Source organism: Bos taurus, chromosome 7 (assembly GCF_002263795.3).
Source record: "Bos taurus isolate L1 Dominette 01449 registration number 42190680 breed Hereford chromosome 7, ARS-UCD2.0, whole genome shotgun sequence".
In the NCBI taxonomy this organism is placed as follows: Eukaryota; Metazoa; Chordata; class Mammalia; order Artiodactyla; family Bovidae; genus Bos; species Bos taurus.
The window spans coordinates 26,458,519-26,473,759 of NC_037334.1; the positions used below are offsets into that span (position 1 = coordinate 26,458,519).

The following is a 15,241-nucleotide window of genomic DNA, read 5'->3' on the forward strand; positions in this document are numbered from 1 at the left end:
AAGACCCTGATGAAAGAAATCAAAGACAACGCAAACAGACACAGAGCTATACTAAGTTCTTCGTCTGAATAATCAATATTGTGAAAATGATTACATTATCCAAAGCAATCTACAGATTCAGTGCAATCCCTCTTAAACTACCAATGCCATTTTTCACAGAACTAGAACAAAAAATTTTTACAATTTGTATGAAAACACAAAAGACCCCGAACAGCCAAAGCAATCTTGAGAAAGAGTGAGCTAGAGTAATCAGGCTCCGTGACTTCAGACTGTACTCCAAAGCTGCACTAATCAAGACAATACAGTACTGGCACAAAAACAGAAATACAGTTCAATGTCTACAGATAACCTGAAGCACCAATGGGCACCTAATCTTTGACAAAGGAGGCAGGACGATACAATGGAGAAAAACAGCCCCTTCAATAAGGGTGCTGGGAAAACTGGACAGCTACATGTAAAAGAATGAAATTAGAACATTTCCTAACACCATCAAAAAATAAACTCAAAATAGATTAAAAATCTAAATGCAAGTCTAGACACTATAAAATTCTTAAGAGGAAACATTCTGACATAAAATGCAGCTGGATCCTTTCTGACCCACCTCCTAAAAAAAAATAAAACCAAAAATAAACAAATGGGTCTTAATAAAACTTAGAAAGCTTTTACAAAGCAGGAAACCATAAACAAGATGAGAAGACATTCCTTAGAATGGGAGAAAGTACTTGCAAATGAAACAACGGACAAGGGATTAATCTCCAAAATATACAAGCAAATCATGTAGATCAATATCAAAAAAATTAACAGCCCAATCAAAAAATGGATGGAATACCTAAATAGTCACTTCTTCAAAGAAGACACACAAATGTCTAATAAACACATAAAAAAGTGCTCAACATCATTTATTACTAGAGAAATGCAAATCAATACAATGAGATATTACCTCACAACTGGTCAGAACGGCCATCATCAAAAAATCTACAAACAATAAATGCTGGAGAGGGTGTGAAGAAAAGGGAACCTTCGTACACTATGAGACTGTAAATTGATAGAGCTTCTAGCAGAACCGTATAGAGGGTCCTTAGAAAACTAAAAATAGAACTAACATATGATCCAGCAATCCCACCATTTGGGCACATACTCTTGAGAAAACCGTAATTCAAAATACACACGCACCCCAATGCTCACTGCAGCACCATTTACAACAGCCAGGACATGGAAGCAACCGAGATAGCCATCAATAGATGAATAGATAAAGAAGATGTAGGGGTACATACACACAATGGAATATTACTCAGTCATAAAAAGGAACAAAACGGGGTACTCTTTCTAGCCCTTCTGATGCCTATGTCAGAAGCTTTCTCTATCTCCTTTATACTTTAATAAAACTTTATTACACACACACACACACACAAAAAAAGGAACAAAACTGGGTCGGGGATAGACCCAAGTCTGTCATACAGAGTAAAGTCAGTTAGAGAAAAATATCCTGAATTAACACATATGTATGAAATCTAGAAAGATGGTACAGGCGAGTCTGTTTGCAGGGTAGGAACAGGGATGCAGACACAGAGAAGAGACATGTGGGCATGGTGGTGGGGTGGGAAGAGGGCAAGGGGGAGATAAGCTGCAGAGCAGGACTGACTATACACACTTCCACATGTAGGACAGATAGGGAGGGGAGAGTGTAACACAGGGAACTCAGCTCAGGGCCCTGTGATGACCTACAGGGGAGGGCCTGGGGTGGGAAGGAGGTTTAAGGGGGAGGGGATATATGTATTCATAGAGCTGATCCACTTTGTTGTACAGCAGAAACTAACACAACATTGTAAAGCAACTACATGCCAATAAAATAAAAATTACATAGCTCAAACGTAAATAAATAACCAACAGAGAGATGTCTGTTTTTACTGTATACAATGCCACTTATTTCCAGGTGAAGGATTTGTCAAAATTTCTAAAAAAGTAGTCTGTGAGACTATTTAATGCACAAACAATCTGAGACATTTTCATACACCTACTTCATAATTGAGAAATAATTTTATGTTAGCTATGTAATTACCCAATATATTTCAAATAGTAAATTACTAATTTAATTTCTGCCACAGGAATGCATGTTAGATTTATATCTAGATTCCAGTCACTATTACTTCAAAAATATGTAAAGTATTTTTGAAACACTTCCTCCCTCCTCACTAAGCAGTGTACATGGGCTACTCCTGTTAACAGGCTACTCCACTTCCCAGGTGGCTCAGAGAAAAGAATCTACATGCCGATGCAGAAGATGTGGGTTCGATCCCTGGGTTGGGAAGATCCCCTAGAGAAGGAATAGGCAACCCACTCCAGTATTCTTCCCTAGTCCCAGTTTTTCTTTGTTTACATTCTAAAAAGTACCCCCATAATGGTCAACCCACCTGCCAAGCCAAGAGAAACAGGTTTGATCTCTGGGTCAGGAAGATCTCCTAGAGAAGGAATAGGCAACCCACTCCAATATTCTTGTCTAGGAAATCCCATGGACAGGAGAGCCTGGCAGGCTAGTCTACCGGGTTGCAAGTCAGACATGACAGCAACTAAACAACATAATGGCTAAATGATTAGGTCTCAGCTTTTAGAAAAGTCAGGTTTTAGCAAAAGTGCCACGAGCATTTTTCCTAACAGACAAAAATGGATTACAAGATGTTAGAAAATTTCTTTAAAAATTACAAACTTTCAAGCCTGCTTCAAGTATAAAATCAGAACTTCTAAATACATCAAATACATTTTTGAAGTTTTTATTCATTTTACCAATATTCAGCGAAGGTCAACCACTTGCCAAGCACCACACTGGTGCCTCTGGAAATAAGAGGGTAAGCAAAAGCAAACAGGATACTTACAGTCCAGCCCCGGAGACAATCAATAACACCAACATACAGTGAACTGCAGCCTGAATGATGTGCTCTGAGGGCAAGAACAATTCTGTTTGCTAGAAAATGATTTTGACTTGGGGGTCAGAAAGGGATGATCAGGATTTAATTAGGAAAGGGAAAGACAAGGAGGGTACATGCCAGGAAAAGTGACTATATAGAGTCAGAAAGGAACAGGAATGAGGATCGCAGACCTGATGGGAGCCCAGACTGTACTGAGATTTACAAGCCATGTTAAAGAGTGGAATCTTCTAAGAGAAAGTCACTGTGGGGGCATTCAAACTAGGGATGATGTATTTGTCTTTTAACTTCTTTGAAGGAATTTCCGGCTCACGGAAGATGCCAATATAGAGCAGAGTTCATCAGTGCCCTAACCCAGCTCCTTCCAGTGACAGCATCCTACATAACTAGGGTTCAACCATAAAGTCTAGGAAATTAACTCTGGCACAATACGAGTAACTGAGGTATAACCTTCTTTGGATTTCACCTGCTTTTATTTACATGTGTGAGTCTGTACACAGTTCTATGACATTTCATCATATGCACTGACTCAGGGAGCCACCACCACAATCAGGACACAGAACTGTTCCATCTCCCCAAACTCCCACATGCTGTTCCTTGGTTACATACACCATACACCCTGACAAACAACTGTTCTCTATTTTCTCATTTCATGAATGTTACAAAAATAAAACCATACTGCATACAGCCTTCTGAAATTGGCTTTTTTCATGCAAAAGAGTGCTCTCAAGATCCATCCAAGCCATTGGATGGATCGGCGGTTGGTTCTTTTTCATTGCTGAAAACTATGCCATTTTATAGATGTACCACTGTTTGATTATCCATTTATTTGCTGAAGGACATTTAGGCTGCTTTAGGCAATTCATATTTGTGTTTTGAAAACATTCCTCTGACCAAAGAATGCAGACCATGCCATAGGGCATCTACGTAGAACAGACACAGGGAGACCCTTAAGAAGGATACAGAAGTATTTCAAGTAACATTCTAGACTAGTGATTCTCAAACAGGGAGTGGAGAAGGGTGATTTGCCCCTCAGGGGTCATTTGGCAGTGTCTGAAGCTGGAAGAAGCACAAGGTGGAATCAAGATTACCAGGAGAAATATTAATAACCTCAGATGCAGATGACACCACCCTTAGGGCAGAAAGTGAAGAGGAACTCAAAAGCCTCTTGATGAAAGTGAAAGTGGAGAGTGAAAAAGTTGGCATAAAGCTCAACATTCAGAAAACGAAGATCATGGCATCTGGTCCCATCACTTCATGGGAAATAAATGGGGAAACAGTGGAAACAGTGTCAGACTTTATTTTGGGGGGCTCCAAAATCACTGCGGATGACTGCAGTAATTTCATGACTGCAGTCATGAAATTAAAAGACGCTTACTCCTTGGAAGGAAAGTTATGACCAACCTAGATAGCATATTAAAAAACCAGAGACATTACTTTGCCAACAAAGGTCCGTCTAGTCAAGGCTATGGTTTTTCCAGTAGTCATGTATGGATGTGAGAGTTGGACTGAAGAAAGCTGAGCGCTGAAGAATTGATGCTTTTGAACTGTGGTGTTGGAGAAGACTCTTGAAGAGTCCCTTGGACTGCAAGGAGATCCAACCAGTCCATTCTAAAGGAGATCAGTCCTGGGTGTTCTTTGGAAGGAATGATGGTAAAGCTGAAACTCCAGTACTTTGGCCACCTCATGCAAAGAGTTGACTCATTGGAAAAGACTCTGATCCTGGGAGGGATTGGGGGCAGGAGGAGAAAGGGACGACAGAGGATGAGGTGGCTAGATGCCATCACCGATTCGATGGACTGAGTTTGAGTGAACTCAGGGAGGTGGTGATGAACAGGGAGGCCTGGCGTGCTACAATTCATGGGGTCGCCAAGAGTCGGACACGTCTGAGCGACTGAACTGAAGACATTTTTGTGGTTCAATGGTTAAGAATTTGCCTTCCAGTGCAGGGGTCGTGGGTTCGAACACTGGTTGGAGAACTAAGATCACCACATGCGGCAGGGCAACTAAGCGTGCACGCTCCAACTGCTGAGCCCGCACGTTGCAACCAGAGAAACCCATTCACTGAAAAGAACGATCTCGCATGCCACAGCTAAGACCCAGTGTAGCCAAATAAATATTAAAAAAAAAAAAAAAAAAACAATTAGAGAGTATTAGGGGCATCCAGTAGGTAAAAGCTGGGGATACAGCTAAAAATTTTACAATGCACAGGACAGTCCCCACAAGAATTATCTGGCCCCAAACACCAATAATGCCAAGGCTGAAAAACTTTGGTTTAGCCTAAAGTTATGACAGTGGAGATGGAGAAGAGTGGATAGACTCAGGAGATGTTTAAGTGGTAAGACCCAGCAATAGACCGGATATGGGGTCCAGAAAAGGGAGAGGCATGACGTGCACACCTGGACAGATGGTGGTGCCATTCAATAAGATACGGAACACTGGAGGACGTCAAAGTGCGCGTCTGATGTTTTGGGAAAGAAGGGATTACAGAGTATTTAATATTGGACATGCCAAGTGCAAACTCCTTGAAACAACCAAGTACAGCTGACTTGTTTTGCAGCTTAGAAACCACATAAATGTGGGCTTCGTCAGTTCACTGATAATCTCTAAAGTCATGTGCTGAAAAGAGATAATCTGAGAAGACTAAGTGAAAAAAGAAGACGGCTCAACGAATCCTTAAAGAATAGCCAAGGAGGGGAAAAAAACACCTGCAGAGACCACAAAAACAGGAAAAACACCAGAAGGCAGCGGTGTCCAAAAACCAGAGAAGAGTGTTTCAAGGCAACGGTATCAAATGCTGCTGCTGCTGCTAAGTCGCTTCAGTCGTGTCCAACTCTGTGTGACCCCACAGACGGCAGCCCACCAGGCTCTCCCGTCCCTGGGATTCTCCAGGCAAGAACACTGGAGTGGGTTGCCATGTCCTTCTCCAATGCAGGAAAGTGAAAAGTAAAAGTGAAATCGCTCAGTCGTGTCTGACTCTTCGCAACCCCATGGACTGCAGCCTACCAGGCTCCTCCATCCATGGGATTTTCCAGGCAAGAGTACTGGAGTGGGGTGCCATCGCCTTCTCCGATCAAATGCTGCAGAGAAGCCAAATAGGATGATATATGAAAAAGTGAACAGATTTCCCAAACTGGAGTTAAAACTTAGTGAGAGCTGTTTCCAAAATGGAGTGAAGATAGCAACCAGTTTCAACTGGACTGAGGTAGGAAGTAAAGCAAATACGTACAACACTTTTAAAAGTTTTGCTGTTGAGTGTAGATGAAAGATCTATGGGCAGGAAGTAGGAAGCAGAGATCCCAACAGGCAAAATCCTTTCATTCAACAACATCTACTTCTGCTTCATTGACTATGTTAAAGCCTTTGACTGTGTGGATGACAGTAAACTGGAAAATTCTTAAAGAGACAGAAATACCAGACCACCTTACCTGCCTCCTTAAAAATCTGTATGTAGGTCAAGAAGCAACAGTTAAAAGAGGATATGGAACAATGGACTGGTTCAAAATTGGGAAAGGAGTACGTCAAGGCTGTATATTGTCACCCTGTTTATTAAACTTATAAGCAGAGTACATCATGTGAAAGGCCCGGGCTGGATGAAGCAGAATTTGGAACTGAGATTGCTGAGAGAAATATCAAAATATCAACAACCTCAGATGTATAGATGCCCTTCTACCCTAAGGGCAGAAAGTGAAAAGGAACTAAAGAGACTCTCGATGAGGGTGAAAGAGGAGAGTGAAAACGCTGGCTTAAAACTCAACATTCAAAAAACTAAGATCATAGCATCTGGTCCCATCACTTCATGGCAAATAGATGGGGGAAAAGTGAAAACAGTGGCAAATTTTATTTTCTTCAACTCCAAAATCACTGTGGAACAGTGACTGCAGCCATGAAATTAAAAGACATTTGCTCCTTGGAAGAAAAGCTATGATAAACCTAGACAGTGTATTAAAAAACAAAGACATCACTTTGCCAACAAAAGTCCGATAGTCAAAGCTATGATTTTTCCAGTAGTCATGTACAGATGTGAGAGATGGACCATAAAGAAGGCTGAATGCTGAGGAATTGATGCTTTTGAATCATGGTACCAGAGAAGACTCTTGAGAGTCCCTTGGACAGCAAGGAGATCCAAACAGTCAATCCTAAAGGAAGTCAACCCTGAATATCCATTGGAAAGACTGATGCTGAAGCTAAAGCTCCAATACTTTGGCCACCTGATGCAAACAGATGGCTCACTGGAAAAGACCCTGAGGCTAGGAAAGATTGAAGGCAGGAGGAGAAAGGGGTGAGCACAGAGGATGAGATGGATGGATGGCATTACTGATTCAATGGACATAGGTTTGAGCAAGCTCTGGGAGACAGTGAAGGACAGGGAAGCCTGGCATGCTGCAGTCCATGGGGTTGAAAAGAATTAGACATGACTCAGTGACTTAACAACAGATCAAAGGTAGATAATATGGGACAGAACCATCTTCTGGGGACTTTATCACTCCCTAACAAAGCTATCTCTTTTCATCTCATTTTTCCACTGGTTATTCATCTTCCTACTACAAATGCTACCAATCCTCAAAGTGATTTGTGGGAGTCAAATTTAAAGATAAACATTACTGAATGCATTTTGCAAACGAACTTGTACAATGAATACAACCCATAAAATGGAATATTGGTCAATTTCTTTCTGTCTTTAAAAGCTAGACTGTTTGAGAACTAGCTTAACAACAATATTGGGTAAATCTTGGATTCATAAACAGTGTACTCAATCGTGTCTGACTCTTTGTGACCCTTGGACTGTAGCCTACCAGGCTCCTCTGTCCATGGAATTCTGCAGGCTAGCCATTTCCTCCTCCAGGGGATCTTGCCCACCCAGGGATCAAACCCAAGTCTTCTGCACTGTATGAGGATTCTTAACCATGGAGCCACCAGGGAATATAATACCATCTACAAGAGAAAAGTTACTGTGATAAAAGTAACAGGGAAATGTCAGAGTTGGGTGAGGTTCTAATGCTTAGTCTCAACACAAAAAGTATATTAATGTATCAGCATTAAAGAAAAAGTGATGGAAATGGGTTGGAAAACTGGGTCCGTTTCTGGATGCACTCTGCTCTTCCAATTTTCTTGTGCCCTGGATTTTCTCTTAAAGGTGGCTACTTATAAAGATGCAAGAGATGGACTAATGAACCTCTGATAAACATAAAATCTTATTAAAAACGATTACTACTGTTGATGTGCTACCGGTTCAAAAGATGCTCTCTACTACCCTTTAGTGAGCACTTCTGCAGGAAGGTCTGAGTTTTGTCTCTGCATTCCCAGTTCTGATCCCAAAAATAACTTCTATAAATGTTCACTGACCAAATAGCGGCTGTAAAGGAAAAAGACTGGAATGTCAAAATGTGTCATGTTCGAAGAAAGATACATGTTGTCTCTTAAGAACTACTTCCAACGACACTCTTAAACTGGACAAATTCTGCCAATCCAGGACACATGCTATCCCTCAAATTTGCTCGAAGCAGGCCCCAGAAATGAACAAAGAGACAGCAGAGTGCAAAAGCCCTCCTGCGCGGCGCTAGGCATCTATGGGGGAACCCACTGTTAAAGAAGCGACTTTTTAGTGCCCACCCCCATTTGTTGACCCGGGAGTCTCCTAGGAGGGAGCGGCCTCCCCCCAAGCTCTGCCACGTCTCCAGGCGGGCTGGGCCGGGCCAAGGTCGCCTGCCTCCGGTCTCTCCCCTTTGGCCAGCGCGGTGGAAGGTGGAGCCAAATAGCCAGGGGGCGCCGGTGTGGGTCCGGGGAGTGGACCCTAGAACCGGCCAAGACCCCCGGGCCGCACTCTCCGCAAAATCCACAGCGGGAATGCTTGCTTCATGAAGCCTACCGGTACCTGGGCTGAACTCTGGACACTCCAACAGCGGGAGCCTGGACTGTACCAGTGAGGAGCTCTGAGCGACCCTCGCCTCCCGGCCCCGCCGGCCCGCCCACCTCGCAGGCAAGGCGCCCTTGGGCGCTGGTTTGGGCGCCTGAGCCCCATCCCGCCGCCCACATGCACCCGCATTGCTGCCGGAGTAACGCTTACCTGCAGGCTCGAGATAGTGTCTGCGTGGCAATGAAAAGTGGAGGCTAGACAGGCTGGGTGTAAGACTACTGCTGTGAGAAGACGAGCAAGACGCAGGTAAGACCCTGCAGCGCGCGCGCCCGCCTCCAAGATGGCCACCGGAGGCGCCTGTCCCTGAGGCTGCCACGTCCCCGGCGCGCCGCCCCGCCCCGTGCTGAGTCCCGCCCCACGCCCCGCCCCCAGAGCCCTGCCCAGATGCCGCCGCCAGTTAAACCTGCTGGAGCACCTGGGTCCAAAGATCGTGCAACCAGGGCGGGCGCTGCCCACTCCAGAAACACGACTGCCCTCCTTTCCACTACTCAACCTCAGCATGCGAGAATGGAACCCTTGTTATTGGGTGTAGCTCACTTACTCTTACTTACTCACTTACTCCATGGCCGCCCCCAGGGAAGGCGATTACCTCCCCCCAACCCAAGGGCATGCCGCCTCCAGGCAACTTCGCTCCCAAAACAGACTTATCCTTTGTATTTTCAAAGATTTCTAGATAAGAGCGGTTGCTTCCGGAAAGAGAGAGAGCAGGGTGGCAGATACTATACTGATTTTCCCCAAGTTCATGTATTACACATATTTTTTATGGAAAATCGAAAATTATCCACTTTCTTAACCTTATGTGCTGCACTTAAAACAGGTTCTGAAGGTCGGTGCTCAATAATGTACCCTAAATCAATCAATCAATACAGTACAATGGTGGAATATAAAGAATTTGCGATCAGAAATCCTGGTTTGAGTCCCGACTGCCCTAGTGTTGCTTGTGCAGTCATGTTACCTTATACAGATCGCTCATTCTCTTTGAGTCTCCCTATTTCTATCTGTAAGATAAGAATACTTGCCATCTCTAATCAAGCAGGTAAGAGAATCAAAATAAGACACACAAAAGCACTTTTTAAGCTGCTGAGTGTTAAATACATAAACAACTGTTGTTTACCTTATTTTCAAATTATTTCAGGAACTCATCTATAGAATTAGCATTAATATATTTCTCAGACTTGACAGCTAAAAGCATTTTAAAATACCTCACTAAAGAGTTAATACTGTTTAACTGTGCCCTAACTTCAGACAAAATGATTTGCAGCTTCAATGGATTGGTCCCTGAGGTGGTGACTCTTATCTTGTCCCCGGAGAATGTGTGTAGGTGGCTGTCTGGGTTACTCTCCATAGAGTGCTGTTTGGGGTGGTGCTGAAAAGAGTTACCATCTCCCATCCTTTTTGGTCAACACCCTTAATAACTGTAAGAACTGTTGGTTTCTCCATTCAATCAACAAATATTTATTAGTGTCTGCAATGTCCTGAGCATCAGTACTAGAAAGTAGCAATGAACAAGACAGACAAGATCCTTACACTGAGGGAGAGGCAGATCTTCTCAAGGGAGAGGCAGGCTATGAGCAGAAAAATAAAGTGAGTACTGTTTGTGATGGGCACTTTGAGGAAAGTCAATGGGGTAATGTGATCTTCATAATAACTGGGGGAGGCCACCTTGGATGGGCCAGAAGTGTAAGGTGTCTCTGAGTAGGTAGGATTTTAGTTGAGATCACAGGGAAGCAGCTCTGTGATTCTTTGAACAGAGGGAAGAACACCCAAAGGCTTTGAGGGAGGGTGCCTGGCATGTCTGTAGAACAAGAAGGAAATTGGGACTAAGACGGTGGTTAGAAATGAGGTCAGAGAGATAGCAGGGCCAGATGGTAGCCAGCCTTGGAGGCCATCTTAAGGCCTTTGGGTTATATCTGGAGAGAAATGAGAAGCAAGTGGAAGGTTTTGAGCAGAGGACAGATAAGATTTGACTTCCATTTTAAGTCATATTCTGTTTGCTGTTTGAGAATTGTGAAGGAGGTGGTGGTGCAAAGACAAAAGCAGAATGATCACAATGAAGTGATGCTGCCTTAGAGTACCGAGTAACCTGGCAGCCTACAGTCTGTGGGGTCTCAAAGCGTCAGACATGACTGAGCACACACACATGCCTTAGTATAGCTAATGGGGCAGGCAGGGGAGGGAGTACATGGTGTGGACACCTTTTGAAGGTTAAGCTGTCATGATTTCCTGATGGATTGGATGTGACTGTATTAGTGTTCTAAGACCTCCAAAGCAAATTACCATGACTGGTTGGCTAAAAGCAACAGAAATTTATTCTCTCACAGTTCTAGAGAACTGGAAGAGAGGCAGGGCCTCTCTGAGAGCTCTTCCATATCTCATCAAGCTTGAGGGGTGCCAGCTATTCTTTGGATCATGCCAGCCTGACTCCAGTCTCTGACTTTGTATCCACATGGCCTTCTCTCCTGTCTGCCTTTCTCTTATAAACAGGCCCGTCATTGCATGTAGTAAAAGTCACTCAGTCATGTCCGACTCTTTATGACCCCATGGACTATACAGTCCATGGAATTCTCCAGGCCAGAATACTGGAGTGGGTAGTTGTTCTCTTCTCCAGGGGATCTTCCCAACCCAGGGATCAAACCCAGGTCTCCTGCATTGAAGGTGGATTCTCTACCAGCTGAGCATGTAGTTCAGTTCAGTTCAGTTCAGTCACTCAGTTGTGTCTGACTCTTTGAGACCCCATGAATCGCAGCATGCCAGGCCTCCCTGTCCATTACCAACTCCTGGAGTTCACTCAGACTCACATCCATCAAGTCAGTGATGCCATCCAGCCATCTCATCCTCTGTCGTCCCATTCTCCTCCTGCTCCCAATCCCTCCCAGCATCAGAGTCTTTTCCAATGAGTCAACTCTTTGCATGAGGTGGCTAAAGTACTGGAGTTTCAACTTTAGCATCAGTCCTTCCAAAGAAATCTCAGGGCTGATCTCTTTCAGAATGGACTGGTTGGATCTCCTTGCAGTCCAAGGGACTCTCAAGAGTCTTCTCCAACACCACACTTCAAAAGCATCAATTCTTTGGCACTCAGCCTTCTTCACAGTCCAATTCTCACATCCATACATGACCACTGGAAAAACCATAGCCTTGACTAGACAGACCTTTGTTGGCAAAGTAATGTCTGTGCTTTGGAACATGCTATCTAGGTTGGTCATAACTTTCCTTCCAAGGAGTAAGTCTCTTTTAATTTCATGGCTGCAGTCACCATCTGCAGTGATTTTGGAGCCCAGAAAAATAAAGTCTGACACTGTTTCCACTGTTTCCCCATCTATTTCCCATGAAGTGGTGGGACCGGATGCCATGATCTTCGTTTTCCGAATGTTGAGCTTTAAGCCAATTTTTTCACTCTCCACTTTCGCTTTCATCAAGAGGCTTTTGAGTTCCTCTTCACTTTCTGCCATAAGGGTGGTGTCATCTGCATATCTGAGGTTATTGATATTTCTCCCACAATCTTGATTCCAGCTTGTTCTTCTTCCAGCCCAGCGTTTCTCATGATGTACTCTGCATATAAGTTAAATAAGCAGGGTGACAATATACAGCCTTGACATACTCCTTTTCCTATTTGGAACCAGTCTATTGTTCCATGTCCAGTTCTAACTGTTGCTTCCTGACCTGCATACAGGTTTCTCAAGAGGCAGGTCAGGTGGTCTGGTATTCCCATCTCTTTCAGAATTGTCCACAGTTTATTGTGATCCACACAGTCAAAGCCTTTGGCATAGTCAATAAAGCAGAAATAGATGTTTTTCTGGAACTCTCTTGCTTTTTCCATGATCCAGCAGATGTTGGCAATTTGATCTCTGGTTCCTCTGCCTTTTCTAAAACCAGCTTGAACACCTGGAAGTTCACGGTTCACATATTGCTGAAGTCTGGCTTGGAGAATTTTGAGCATTACTTTACTAGCGTGTGAGATGAGTGCAATTGTGCGGTAGTTTGAGCATTCTTTGGCATTGCCTTTCTTTGGGATTAGAATGAAAACTGACCTTTTCCAGTCCTGTGGCCACTGCTGAGTTTTCCAAATTTGCTGGCATACTGAGTGCAGCACTTTCACAGCATCATCTTTCAGGATTTGAAAGAGCTCCACTGGAATTCCATCACCTCCACTAGCTTTGTTCATAGTGATGCTTTGTAAGGCCCACTTGGCATGTAGGACCCACCCTAAATCCACAATGATCTTATCTAAAGCTCCTTGAGGATCTAGACCCTATTTCTAAATAAGCACCTATTCACAAGTTCCCTGTGGACATATCTTTTTTGTGAAGGGCACTGTTCTACCCACTATATGGGTCATGAGAGACAGGAGTTAACCAAATAAACAGGATTATAAAATGAGTTTTGACATTAACCTTGAATTGCATTTGTTTTACTCATCACGTTTCACTTGAATTTCAAAAGAACTTGTATGTCACATATTATTACTATTATTCCAATATTAGAAATAAGAAAACTAAGGCTCTGAGAATTGTGTGTAGACCTGGAACTAGAACCCAGAAGTCTTTATCTCTACCCCCAAATCCTTGCCTAATTTTGAGGTGATGGGTTAGAAGGTATGTTCTTAGACAAAGGGCAGTGAGGGTAGTCCAGGGAAAAATATTGCTTAATGACAACAAACTACTTGGGTCTTTTGGCTTTAGCTAGTAGTCTTGTCTTGTGCTCAGTCATGTCCGACTCATTGCAGCCCCATAGACTGTAGTCTGCCAGGCTCCTCTTTTCCTGGAATTTTCCAGGCAAGAATACTGGATTGGGTTGCCATTTCCTCCTCTAGGGGATCTTCCCAACCCAGGGATTCAACGCATGTCTCCTGCGTCTTCTGTACTGGCAGGTGGATTCTTTACCAAAAGTGCCACCTGGGCTACTAGCATAATTCATCAAATTTCTTCTTAGAGAAAGTCTCTAATACATAATAGAGTTCATTTCTGAGCTACTATGAGATATACAGTGCTATAGTAGAATTTTGTTTTTCTGGCTCAAAAACAAAAGCAAACCAAACTATTTCCCATTTGAGTTGAGGCTTTTTCCTAGCTCAGTTCAGAGCTAACAGATCTATATATAGTCTTAAAACAGTCCATAAAGTTTGTACTGTTCATGTGAATATATGGATGTGTGTTTCTTCAGGTGGAGAGGAGACCAGGCTGAGGTTCTGAGCATCTACTGCACAATTGGGACTAGAGACAGAGTTGAATCTGTTTGAGACAACATGGGCTCTACTGAGAGAGCAGTCTGTGAGTTGTATAGCCATGAAAGACATGTCAGTGGATGTTTCTAGGGTACTGGCCCAGGCATAGAGCTCAAGGTCTCATGCCCACACCCAACTCCTATAAAAGAGGATATGAAGTGCCTTTGGCAACTAGGAATGAAGAAGGTTGTCCCAAACACTGCATGTAACATGTGTGTTAGTCACTCAGTCATGTCCAATTCTTTGCGACCCCATGGACTATAGCTTACCAGGGTCCTCTGTCCATGGAACTCTCCAGGCAAGAATACTGGATTGAGGTGCCATTCCCTTCTCCAGGGGAATTTCCCAACCCAGGGATCGAACTTGGGTCTCCTGCATTGCAGGCAGAAATCTTTACCATCTCAGCCACCAGGGGTGCCATACCCTATACCAAAAAATTACTCTTTGTTTATCCAGAATTCAAATTTTGGAGGCAAGCAAGCCATGACCAAGAGTCTGAGAGGCAGTGTGAGGAAGATTGGGACACAGATGTTGGTACCAGATGCCCTGGGCTTGAATGCTGCCGCCAATACCTGCTAAGTCAACAGCTGGCCTTGGGCATATTCACCTAAAATCACCGTGTCTGGATTTTTTTCACCTATAAACTGAGAACTTGTATTAATACTTTCCTCGGTCTTTTACTTGTGGATTAAATAACTAAATGTGTGGCAAGTGCTTAGAACAGTGCCAGACTCACAGTAATCTCTGTGTAAGTGTTACTGTTTGACTTTTAAATTGTCTAAATATTCACCCAACAATGACTATTTTAAACTGAAAAGATTTTTATTTAGGTGAGTCTGAGTTGTAATTTCCAAATAAAAGTTTGATGTGCTTGTTTGTTTTCAGGAAAGAAAACTTCGTCTAGTTACAAAGTAACTCAACCTCTCAATTTGCCAAGGACACTCCCAATTTACGACTGTATTCCCAGCGTAACTAGTAAAAGCAACCGCTTTTTATTCTCAAAAGTGTTCCACTTTACACAATAAATTTTGTGTTTATGCTAGTTACAGAGCTAGTAAAGAGGTACTCTCTGCACATGTGAGTTACAGTGTGGAAATGTCAGTAACTGCCCCTTGCCTGCACAACCACAATCATCACCACTGCAGTTTGCTTCAACGAGCTAACTTACCTTCCTAAAATAAG

The 15,241-nt window shown here is 43.3% G+C and overlaps 1 protein-coding gene across 1 annotated transcript in view; it reads right to left on the minus strand.

Moving 5' to 3' along the window:
- PRRC1 (proline rich coiled-coil 1) overlaps positions 1-9,109 on the minus strand; it is a 46,379-nt gene extending 37,270 nt beyond the window's left edge. The window contains exon 1 of the mRNA NM_001206000.1: positions 8,989-9,109. The gene's annotated coding sequence lies outside the window, so the exon portion shown is untranslated. The remainder of the gene's footprint in view (positions 1-8,988) is intronic.
- Positions 9,110-15,241: the final 6,132 nt, after the last annotated feature.